Source organism: Pongo abelii, chromosome 13, assembly GCF_028885655.2.
Source record: "Pongo abelii isolate AG06213 chromosome 13, NHGRI_mPonAbe1-v2.0_pri, whole genome shotgun sequence".
Classification (NCBI taxonomy): Eukaryota; Metazoa; Chordata; class Mammalia; order Primates; family Hominidae; genus Pongo; species Pongo abelii.
In genome coordinates this window covers 91,499,800-91,512,113 of record NC_071998.2, presented here as the reverse complement: position 1 = coordinate 91,512,113, position 12,314 = coordinate 91,499,800, and positions in this window count along the sequence as shown.

The window sequence follows — 12,314 nt, the reverse complement described above, 5'->3', positions numbered from 1 at the left end:
TGGGGTAGATGTACATGGCAAATCCCATCCCATACTCCCAGCCCTGCCAATATCCTGGCTTTCCTAGACCTCCTGCTGGAGGGTCCAGCTGCCTAATGAAGTCCTGATAAACAGTAATGAGACACTTTGGGACTGACAAATTGGCCCCAGTAGGAGAGAGTCACAGTGCTTGACCCAGAAACAGGGGAAAGCAATGATTTATGGTGCAGCACTGGCAAAGCCTGGGGTTGATCTCTGATCCAATTTGTGAAACTGGACCCCAATTTCTAGATAGGGGGGTCTTTGTAAAATTGATACATTATTTATTCATTCAACAAATTTGTACTGAAGGTCTACTCCTAGTGCCTGGGACTATACAATGCTAAGTACAGCAGACCTGGTCCCTGTCCTTAGGAAGTTTGCAGTCAAATATTAATCAAACAGTTATACAAATAAAATTAAAATTGCAATATTGTTAACAAATGCTATGAAAGAGAAGGTCAGAGAGGTTTCCCCAAAGGAGTGATGCTTGTGCTAAGATCAGAAGGAGGAGTAGAAGTTAACCAGGTGAAGAGGGAGTGCTCCAGGCAGAGGGAACTCTTCCCTGCGAGTACGAGCATCTGAATGCCAGCCAGTTTAGTAAGAACCTAGAAAAGCAAGGTCGGCTGGGCACGGTGGCTCACGCCTGTAATCCCAGCACTTTGGGAGGCCAAGGTGGGCGGATCACTTGAGGTCAGGAGTTCGAGACCAGCCTGGCCAATGTGGTGAAACCCCATCTCTACTAAAATTACAAAAAATTAGCAAGGCATGGTGGCAGGTGCCTGTAATCCCAGCTACTCGGGAGGCTGAGGCAGGAAAATCGCTTGTACCCAAGAGGCGGAGGTTGCAGTGAGCCAAGACCACGCCACCGCACTCCAGCCTGGGCAACAAGAGCGAAACTCCTTCTCCAAAAAAAAAAAAACAAGGTCAACTTATTTAGGACTTCATTTATTGATTCAACAAATATTTACTGAGCACCCACTATGATCTAGGCACTGTCCTAGATAAAGAGAAACAGCAGTGAACAAAACAAGGTCTCTGATTCTCACAGAGCTTATGGTCTAACAGGGGAGACCTGATAATAATAATAATGTCAGTGGGAGAGAATAATTGTTGGGTTGAGCCATGATAATAATACACCGAGGACCTGCTATGGCCCAGGTATGCCTATGTCCCAGGCACTTCGCATTTGTTGTCATTAATCTTCCCACCCACCTTTTTGGTAAGTATTATTTCCATTTTATACATGAAAAAACAAAGTATCAGGTCAAGTACCCAAGGCCACAAGGTGAAGAAGTTGGAGTCACCAGGTTCATTGTGACTGTAAAGCCTCACCACATCACTAGCAGGAGAAGATGGAGAAGCATCATCATCTGACACATGATGAAGCAAAAAATTGGCATTATCAAGACTACAGGCACCAAAGAGTCTTCAGAAGCCATCCTGACCATCTTGCAAGAGTGTCAGGAGATTTCATTGGGTTTCTTGTGATTATATTCAGAGATTCTTGTGATGACATTGGTGGGGACTTCAGTTGGAATCACTGTTATTCTTATCCACTTCCTCTGAATGGTCCTCAATTACATAGACAAAGTAGAAGCCAAGAAGGCAAGGGTTACAGAACAAAAGTGCTATGGGAATGCAGAAAGATATCCTAACTCTGCCTGAAGGAGAACAGGCTTCATCACTATAATTGTCACTTCTCACCCAAACAGTCCCTGTGAGTGGGTAGAGAAACTGAGGAGGCTTCTCTGGGTTTTTCCTGCAGGTCTTCTTGTCATTCAGTTGTTCAGCATTGCTCTGAATACAGAAGTAAGATTTTTCTTGATCTTTCAGCAAATGGAAATTTTCAGCCACAATCCAAAAATTTCTCCAAGGGTTTTAGTTCCTAAAGGAGTGTACCAAAGAAATAGCTTCTCTGAGAAAGACAATCACATGTAAATGGAAGTAGGAGGTATAGCATAGTAATTAAGAGTGTAGGCTCTGGAACCAAACCATCTGGGTTTGCATCTTAGCTCTGCTGTTTGTTAGCAATATGACCTTGGCCAAATTATTTAACTTCTTGGTGCCTCAGTTTGATAATCTGTAACATGCAGAGATAAAATTTTTATCTGCTTCATAAGGTTGTTGTAAGAATAAAATGGGTTCATAGATGTGAAGTGCTTAGAACCATGCTTATTACAACATAAGTACTCAGTAAATCATTAGCTAAAAGTAGGAGTCGCATAGTAACCACGTGATAAATGTTAGATATTGTTAGTGGCAGTTGTCATTAACTGTACTTATATACCAGACTAAGAGCTCCACATGTATTATCTAATGTAATACAACCAAAAACCTAGTCTTTTTGTGGTTTTTTTGTTTTGTTTTTTTTTTGTTTTTTTTTTAGAGAGACAGGGTCACACTCTGTCACTTGGGCTAGAGTGCGCTGATATGATCATAGCTCACTGTAACCTTGAATCCTGGGCTCAAGCAATCCTCCAGCCTCAGCCTCTTGAATACTTATGACTATAGGTGTGCACCATCATGCCTGGCTGATTTTTTTATTTTTTTTTAAGAGATGAGGGTCTCACTATGTTGCCCAGGCTGGTTTTGAACACTTCGCCTCAAGTGATCCTCCCATCTCAGCCTTCCAGAGTGCTAGAATTACAGGTGTAAGCCACTATGCCTGGCCTGAGAAGGTACTACTATTATCTTAATTGTATAGATGAGAAAGCTGAGGTTTGGTGAGGTTAGGTAATTTGCCCAAGGTTACATAGTTAATGGGCAACAAGGCTGGGGCCAGGTCTGCCTAGCTCCAAAGCCGATACTTTGAATCCAAAACCTATACTTTGAATCAAAACCCAAAAGGTTAAAGTCAACAGTGAAAAGAGCTCATCTGGGCTGGCTGGGTACTAGAGAGGCCTGCAGGATGGCAGCCTGGTAACTGGCAGAGGTAGCCAAGCTGCTGGGAGGAAAAGTTCTGACAAAAAGCTAGGTGGGTCAAAAGGAAGGACAAGATGTTTCAGCCAAGAGCCTGGGAACTTGAGAATGGCATCCACTGAGCCAAGAATCATGAAAGAGAGATAAAGCAAGGAGCTAGGTACCTGGAGGAATTACAGTGAGTCAAATGGAACTAAATAATTACATTTTACCACTGTGTGTGTTTAAGTATGTCAGCTTGCCTCTGTATGTATACATATGTATTGACCATATGTCATTTGCCTGTGTGTACATATGTAATGAGTGTATCAGCTTGCCTCTGTACATATGCATAAGTGCCAAGCATATGTCATTTTACTCTGTGTACATATGTAAGGAGTGAGTATATATCAGGTTGCCTCTGTGAGAGTATGTATGCATGCATATTGGAGTATGACAGCTGGGCCCTGTGTTTATACATGCACATTTACATGTGTGTATCCATGCATCCATTACTGTATTTATCAACTCATCTATATATGTACATGTGAACTTGAATCAACAGACTTTTAATTATTCTCCCTTCCTCCCAGTTAAAAAATATTCCCTAAAGTCTAATGGCCTGGGGGTTCAGCATAAGGGTCAATATTGTTGGATTCAGTCCTTAGTCTAGTTTCCTAATTGAGGGAGATGTAAAAGTAAAACAGCAAGACTGCATTCTGAAGCTATTTCTCTCAGCACAGAACAATAGTAATAGTACATAAGGCAGCTTTGGTAGTGGTGACTTCAACAACGATGAGAACAGGGGTCAGGGCAGGGCATGGATCTTGGTAACAATACCCCCATTCACCCAGCATTCATCCAACAATATTTAGAGATTGCCCATTATCTCCTAAGCAACCATGTTAGGCAGTGAGGATGCAATGGTGAACAAGATAAACACCATCCCTGTCCTATAGTCTAACAGAGAAGTCAAACTTTAAATGTAAAGCCTTTTGCAAATGATTGTGAATGTATCACTCCTACCATAGCAGGCAGTGGGGGTATCAAGGAAAGCTTCCCAGAAGTAGTGATATTTAAGCTGAGGCGGGAAGACTGATGAGTTAGAAAGGGGAAGAGAGGGAACAGTATTCTATGAAAAAAAATCAACGTGTAAAAATGGAATAAAGTGTATGGCAAGTTCAAGAAATAGAGAAAAGGCAACCGTGGATAAAGTCTGGAGAGTGAATGACAGAGAACAAAGTTGGGGACTTTAGGAAGCAAAGGGCAAATCATGTGGACTTTTTAAGCTAGAATAAGGGGTCAGGCACGGTGGCTCATGCCTGTAATCCCAGCACTTAGGGAGGCCAAGGCGGGCGGATCACAGGAGATTGAGACCATCCTGGCTAACACAGTGAAACCCTGTCTCTACTAAAAATACAAAAAAATTAGCTGGGTGTGGTGGCATGCACCTGTAATCCCAGCTACTCGGAAGGCTGAGGCAGGAGAATTACTTGAACCCGGGAGGTGGAGGTTGCAGTGAGCCAAGATCGCATCACTGCACTCCAGCCTGGGCAACAGAGCAAGACTCTGTCTCAAAAAAATAAATTAATTAATTTAATAAAATAGGTAGAATAAGGATTCAGACTTGATTTCAAAATTATAAGCAGGGAATAACCTGCTCAGATTTGTGTTTGTAAAAGGTCACTTAGTTAAATGGGTGAACTGTAAGTTATGTTAATTACATCTTATCAAAGCTGTTACAAATCATTTGGGCTGCAGTGTGCAGAATGGATTGGAAAGGCAAAATATATGCAGGGAAACCATGAGGGGGCTATCACCATGGTCCATGTGAGTGAGGATGGTGGCTCGGACTAGGGAAGATGGAGACAAGCAAATTAATTGAATTTAGGAGGTAAAATCAGCAGAATTTGATAACTGACTAGACGTGGGAGATGAGGAAGAAAAAATGTCAAGCAAGGGTTAATTCCAGATTCAGTGGTGTTTACTAAAATAGAAACTCTGGACAAAAAGCAGGTTTGGACAGAAAATGATGAGTTTAGTTAGTTCTAGGCACACTGAATTTGAAGGGCCAGTGAGGCATCTGGATGGAGGTGTCCAGTAGCAGTTGAATTTATAAGCCTGGTACTCAGAAGAGAGATTTATACTTGGCATATAAAGGTGGAAGGCATCAGAGGGTAAATTAATTGAAGTCATGAAAGTGAGTGTGATGATTTAATGAGATTTTATAAAATGAAAGAAGAGGACTAGGCTGAAGCTGGGGAACACTGATAGAAGTAACTAACTGTGACAGAACTGTCAGGAAATTCAGAAGGAACCCAGGAAAGAGCACTGTCATAGTGACCAAGGAGCAAAAATGTTTCAAAAAGCAGGACATGGTCAACTGATCAAATGCTGCTGATAGGTAAAGCAAAATGAGTCCAATGGATACAGTCACTTATAAGTCATCAGTGATCTTAGTAAAGCCATTTGGTAAAGTGGTAGGAGCAGAACCCAGAAAAGAGTTTATTGAAACTTAGTAATAAGTAGGAAGTAGAGGCCAGGCGCAGTGGCTCACACCTGTAATCCCAGCACTTTGGGAAGCCAAGGCAGATGAATCACTTGAGGTCAGGAGTTCGAGACCAGCCTGGCCAACATGGTGAAACCTAATCTCTTCTAAAAATACAAAAATTCGCTGGACATGGTGGCGGGCACCTGTAATCCCAGCTATTTGGGAGGCTGAGGCAGGAGAATCACTTGAACCCAGGAGGTAGAGGTTGCAGTGAGCCAGGACCATACCACTGCACTCCAGGCTGGGCAACAAGAGAGAAACTCCGTCTCAAAAAAAAAAAAAAAAAAAAAAAGAAGAAGAAGTAGGAAGTAGAGACAGAATGTTTAGACAGCTCAGCTGTTAAGGGAAGAAGAGAAAGCTAAAGGTTACTGTGGGCAAAGAAAGTACTTTTTAATATAAGACTATAAAATATTTAAATGATTATGATAAAAATCCATTGAGGGGGCAAGAGGAGACTTGAACATAACAACACAGGAAAAAAGGATAATCAGTTGCATAAGACTTTTTCTTTGAGACAGAGTCTTGCCCTGTCACCCAGGCTGGAGTGCAATGGCACGATCTTGGCTCACTGCAATCTCTGCCTCCCAGGTTCAAATGATTATTCTGCCTCAGCCTCCAGAGTAGCTGGGATTACAGGCGCCTGCCACCACGCCCAGCTAAATTTGTGTATCTTTAGTAGAGATGGGGTTTTACCATGTTGGCCAGGCTGGTTTCGAATTCCTGACCTCATGATCCACCCGCCTCAGCCTCCCAAAGTGCTGGGATTACAGGCGTGAGCCACCACGCCCGCCCTGCCTGAGTTTCTTGAGAAAATAGGAAGGAGTGGCATTCAGAGCACAGATAGAAGAAATGGCTATTAAAAGAAGACACTTTCTTCTTTGTAACAAGAAGGAAGGTAGAAAGAATGGGGGCTGTTGCAGGTGGTTTGTAGTTAGGATTTTGAGTTATTGAGGAAATTCCTCGATCACAGCTTCTATGTTCTCCCAGCAGAGCTTAGGAGAGATGGATAGCACCAGAGGCAGACACCAGAGAGGCAACCTAAAGCCATGATGCTTAGGAGGAGGAAGGAAGTTTTCTCTCTGGTGGGTGTTTCTTGGCACAGGGAAAAACTATCCCCTCTCCCCCCCATGCCAGCAAAGGAGTTCTAAGGGAGATAATCTCTTAAGAAACATGTGGTGAAGTGGAGCCTTTGCTTTCTGAGTAGCCAGCATGACTTGAGGTAACCTAAATTCAGATTTTCTCAAACCCAACATACCTTCTTTCCATATGAATGCTGACAAATGGTCAAGACTGAGTTTATCACCACTTTGCAATCTTCAACAAGATAGTGGAATCAGATAAGGATCATCAATGTATGCCAAAACCGTTGGGTGAAAGGTTACAAGGAGACAATATTCATGGTCTTAAAGCATCACCCCACAGACAACTTATTAGCTATGAGTGAAAGTAACTTTGGCCGGGAGCAGTGGCTCACGCCTGTAATCCCAGCACTTTGGGAGGCCGAGGCAGGCAGATTATTTGAGGTCAGGAGTTTGAGATCAGCCTGGCTGACATGGTGAAACCCTGTCTCTACTAAAAATACAAAAATTAGCCGGGTGTGGTGGCGCAGGCCTGTAATCCCAACTACTCGGGAGGCTGAGGCAGGAGAATCGCTTGAACCCAGGAGGCAGAGGTTGCAGTGAGCCGAAATCGCGCCACTGCACTCCAGCCTGGGCGACAAAGTGGGACTCAGTCTCAAAACAACAACAAAGAACAGGGGTGTTTCAAATCCATAACCTTGTGTTTGAAATGAATGAAATATAATTAAAACAGGTTATTTTTTAAAAAAAAGAAAGAACGTAACTTTATAATGGAGACATCTGACTGCTACCGCCTCCACCAGGTGATCAAATTTAGGGACAATTTGCAATTATGTGCCTCCTAAAATGATGCAGTCAGAGGTTCGTGACATTTATCTGCATGATAGCCTTGCTGACAAAGTTGAACCTGAATCTAATCATGAGGAAGTACCCAAATAAATTCAGAATGTGAGGGTACTTTACAAGGCCTGGATTTGAAAATAAATTTAATGTCACAAAAAACAAAAGATAAGGAGAGAGGTTCATTCTAGATTATTTAGACTAAAGAGACAAAACAACCAAATGCAATAAACCTTAATTGGATCCGAAAAAATGAACACCAATAAAAGATACTAAGATAACTGCAGAAATTTGAGTGTAGACTATTAGATGATACTGAATTAATGTTAATTGTCTTAGGTGTGATGATGGGATTATAGTAATCTAAAAGAATTTTCTTATTTTTGTTAGATACATGCTGAAATATTTAGGGGTGAAGTGTCATGATGTCTGTAACTTCCTTTCAAATGGTTAAAAGAGAGGAAAACGAACTATTAACAATTGATAAATGTAGGTAAAGGGTTAAAAAACATTAAAAAAGAAAAAAACCTCAGAGCAAACTATTTCTTAATTACTTCACCAAACTTTTCTTTGCCATGACCTTGGATAACTTTATGCTTATAAGCATAAACTGTGCTGCTTAATGTGCTAAATTAGATTGAAATCTTTAAAAGCATCATAGCAAGAAAATTGCTCTGCAAAGCTTTTTAGACATAAAAGAACTTCTAATTTGTGTAGCAGTACAAGTAAAGATATGGTAAAGTGGTAGAGCAAGCCACAAAATAATAAGAATGCTTTCCTGGGAGTCAGAAACCCTTTGAGTCTAGCACTTAAGAGTAGAGATGTCATTCTCCTCATTTGCAGAGCAGGGCTAATGGTATCAGCTTCATCAGCCTGCTGTACAGGTACAGGAAAAACAGGATGTGAAAAGGATTTATAAACTGGAAATGGGTATGCAAGTGAAGGGGTTTATAATTATGATGACATGTTGATGTCCTATTAGCAGTGGTTCTCAAACATCATATACATAACAAGCAAATGGGCAGCTTGTTACAAGTGTACATTCCAATCCCACCTCAGAGATCCCAATTCAGTAGGTCCAGGATGGGGCCCGGAATTTGCTCTGTGAAAGCACCCCAGATTCTCTGGTGCAAGTGATCTGAAAGCTACATTTCGACAACTGCCTTGGAGGAGGTTAGAGTGATCTAAATCCTTGCTATGCATCAGTTAGTCCATGGCCAGCAATATCACCATCACCTGGGAGCTTGTTAGGAATGCAAAATTCACCCCATCACAGATTTACTAAATCAAAATCTGCATTTTAATGAGATATCCAGGTGATTTGTATGCATACTAACATTGCAGAAACACTAATCTAAATGGCAAACCTGATTGATGATCTCTTTTTTGCCTTGGTCACTGGTTCTCAGCTTGCTATCAGACAGAATTGGGGTTGCCATCTTAGCTGGTTGCTGACACTTAAAACCTCACTTAGCTCTTCTCTCTGCTTTTTTTGCTTCAGGCTCCTCAGTCTCCTGGCAGATCTTTGATGAACATAACCACCCAATCAGCGTGCTGAATTTCTCCCATGTCATAAACAGACCAATCAAAGCCTACTGACTTGGAATCTAAATCTAGTTAAGCTATTTACTAGCTATGCGATTTCCTTTTCTTTCTTGTGGTGAAACATAACACAAAATTTACCATTTTAACCACTTTTAAGTGTACAATTCAGTGGCATTAAGTACATTCACATTATTGTGCAACCATCACCACTATCCATTTCCAGAACTTTTGGTATATAATTTTGAACAAGTCACTTTAACCTCCCCAGGCTTCACTTCCTCCTCTATAAAATATGAATATTATTACTTACATCTGCAGACTATTTTAAGAATTAAATGAAATAATACATAAATATGCCTAACACCCACCAGAAGGTGTTCAATAAATGCTGACTTCCTTCCATTTGAAGTAGTTTTTCACATAGCCCTTGTTTTACAATAGAAATCATCTACCATAATCAATTGATTAGAATTTTTAAAGGACATACAAAAATCTACACATTCTGGGCACATGATTGCCTTAGAATGGGGAAATTTATAAAATAGAAGTGGTCTATAATCTATAGAACTGGGCAGTTTGAAATAAACAGCAGTCAATTACATTTTGTTGGGAAAATTAAATTTGGAGCAGCAACAAACTTTTTGTTCCCATTGTATAGAAATTCTTGTATTACCTATATTTAGATTGCATTTATAAACAGCTTAAGTATAATACAATAATCAATAACATTCATGAATGGTGCTTTCAACCTTGGGGGCTGACCCACTTGCATGTAGTATTTGAATTCCATTTATGTACACATTATCTTTTAAGGAGAAGGTAAAATTGATAACTTGGGTTACATGCAGTAAATTGAAAAAGTTAGTTTAATTTCAGAATTAGACTAATTAGAACATGAATTTAGAGATCCTCTTCTCCAACACCCTTATCTCACAAACAAAGGAATTAGTATCCAGAGAGACCTAGTAACTTGCCCACAACACTGGAACCAGAGCCCAGATTCCAGGACTATGTCCTGTTGTTCACTTGACCTTGAAGAATGGGTAACATTTCAGCAGCATAGGTGATGGGAAGGGATTGCAGAGAAGCTAAGAGAACTCCAGGTAGAGGGATCAACAGAAGAAATTTCACAGAGCCTGGCTCTGAAACTGAGAGACTAATGATTGTGTTGAAGGAGTGTCAGAGTAAGGAGGCTGGAAGGCAACTGAAGATGAGGCTTTGTGATGGGAGAAGAGATAGTCTTAAGACTCTTGTAACACAAAAGATCAGAATAGAGGGTTAGAGGTTTTGGGGGGCTTGTTTTTGTGGAATTTTGTGGGGTTTGATTTTACAATTTTCAAGGCTCTTCCATATTTGTATTCTCATAAGATCATAGCAATCATGAGAAAGTAGGTATTTTGCTGATGATGGTCTTTACTCAGGAGGTCACATCTTTGCAAAGCTAAGATTTGAAGTCAGATGCTGAATACAAAGGCTGTGTATTATAATTCTTTTTTATTAATATTTTTAAATTTTTTTTTGAAGACAGAATCTCACTATGTTACCCAGACTGGCCTCGAACTATTGGGCTCAGGTGATCCTCCCACCTTCGCCTCCCAAAGTGCTGGGATTACAGGGATGAGCCACCGCACCCAGCTGTATTGTCATTCTTTTTTTTTTGAGATGGAGTCTCGCTCTGTCGCGCAGGCTGGAGTGCAGTGGCACAATCTAGGCTCACTGAAACCTCTGCCTCCCAGGTTCAAGACATTCTCCTACCTCAGCCTCCTGAGGTAGGAGTACGCCACCATACCCGGCTAATTTTTGTATTTTTAGTAGAGACAGGGTTTTGCCACGTTGGCCAGGCTCATCTCAAGCTCCTGACCTCAGGTGATCAACCTGCCTTGGCCTCCCAAAGTGCTGGGATTACAGTCGTGAGCCACCATCCCTGGTCTGTATTGTCATTCTTAAAAGCATGAACTCTGGAGCCAGACCACTTAGGTTCAAATCTCTCCATCCCCATGTAGAAGCCATATGACCTTGAAAAAATAATAATGGCTAAAATATATAATGTTTATTATATACCAGGCAGTATTCTAAATACATATGTCACTCATTTAATCCAACAACCCTATGAAGGGTATTCTATTATTATCACCATTTTAAAGCCTCCCCCACTAAATGAAAAACAAATTTAGAGGAAGGAAAGAAGTAATGAAGAAATGTTTCAGTAGAAAATGAGGAATGAGCATGCATTTGTTCCCTGGGTTCCCCGTTCCTTGATTTATAATATAATCTCAACTCCTTGGTATCCCCCTAGTTTTCTTCCCACTTGTGATTCTGTGGTAAACTAGATTATTGTTCCTCCTCTCCTCACCTTCTTAGGAGGAGTCTACCTCCCTCCTCCTGACTTACAGCTTCATGCTTTGGCCAAGGAGATGTTAGCAGATATAACACTGAATCATAAAATGTTCTTCTACAGTTGGGCTTGCCCTTTTGTACTTCTGCCCTGAGAAGAGCTTCCCCGGATAGCTCCTGCCCCTTCAGCCTGGAAATAAAGGTGACCACATGAGACATTTGCCCCAGCCATACCCCAGATTTCTCAATGGCTGAGTGACTGGGGCAACTTCCTCCAGTCCCACAGAATGCTGAAGACCAACCAGTCCATTCCAAGAAACTATTTGGAGACTCATAGATAAGAATCTAAATCTATATGCACAGCACCAGCCTCTGAATTTCCTTTTTGGTTATGCTGGAAGCTGAACCAGATGATGGGACAGAAAAAGAACTAGAGCCTTACCTTCCACTGCTACTTAGAGTATTTCCCCCATAGCAGGTAGTCTTTAGATTTAAAAAAACCAATTTTTTTTTTTTTTTTTTGAGACAGTGTCTCGCTCTTGTTACCCAGGCTGGAGTGCAATGGTGCGATCTCTGCTCACTGCAACCTCCGCCTCCCGGGTTCAAGCGATTCTCCTTCCTCAGGCTCCTGAGTAGCTGGGATTACAGGCATGCACCACCACTTGGCTAATTTTTGTATTTTTAGTAGAAACAGGGTTTCACTATGTTGGCCAGGCTGGTCTTGAAATCCTGACCTCGTGATCCACCTGCCTCAGCCTCCCAAAGTGCTGGGATTACAGGCGTGAGCCACCGCACCCAGCCAAAAAAAAACCAGTCTCTTAAATAACAGAATTTTGAATTTTCCCCCCAAAAAACCCATAGAAAAGAAAACAGACCAGAGCCAACTTAAATCTCTTAGCAGTCACCAGGAGTTAAGAAAGAGAACCCGTATTCCATTTCCCTATCTCATGGACTGACTCTCAGCCCTTTAGTGAGCATGCATGGTTAGTCTTTTCTCCCAAAACTGGCTGTACTGTAAGGGCATTTTAGAAGTGGAACTGCAGATC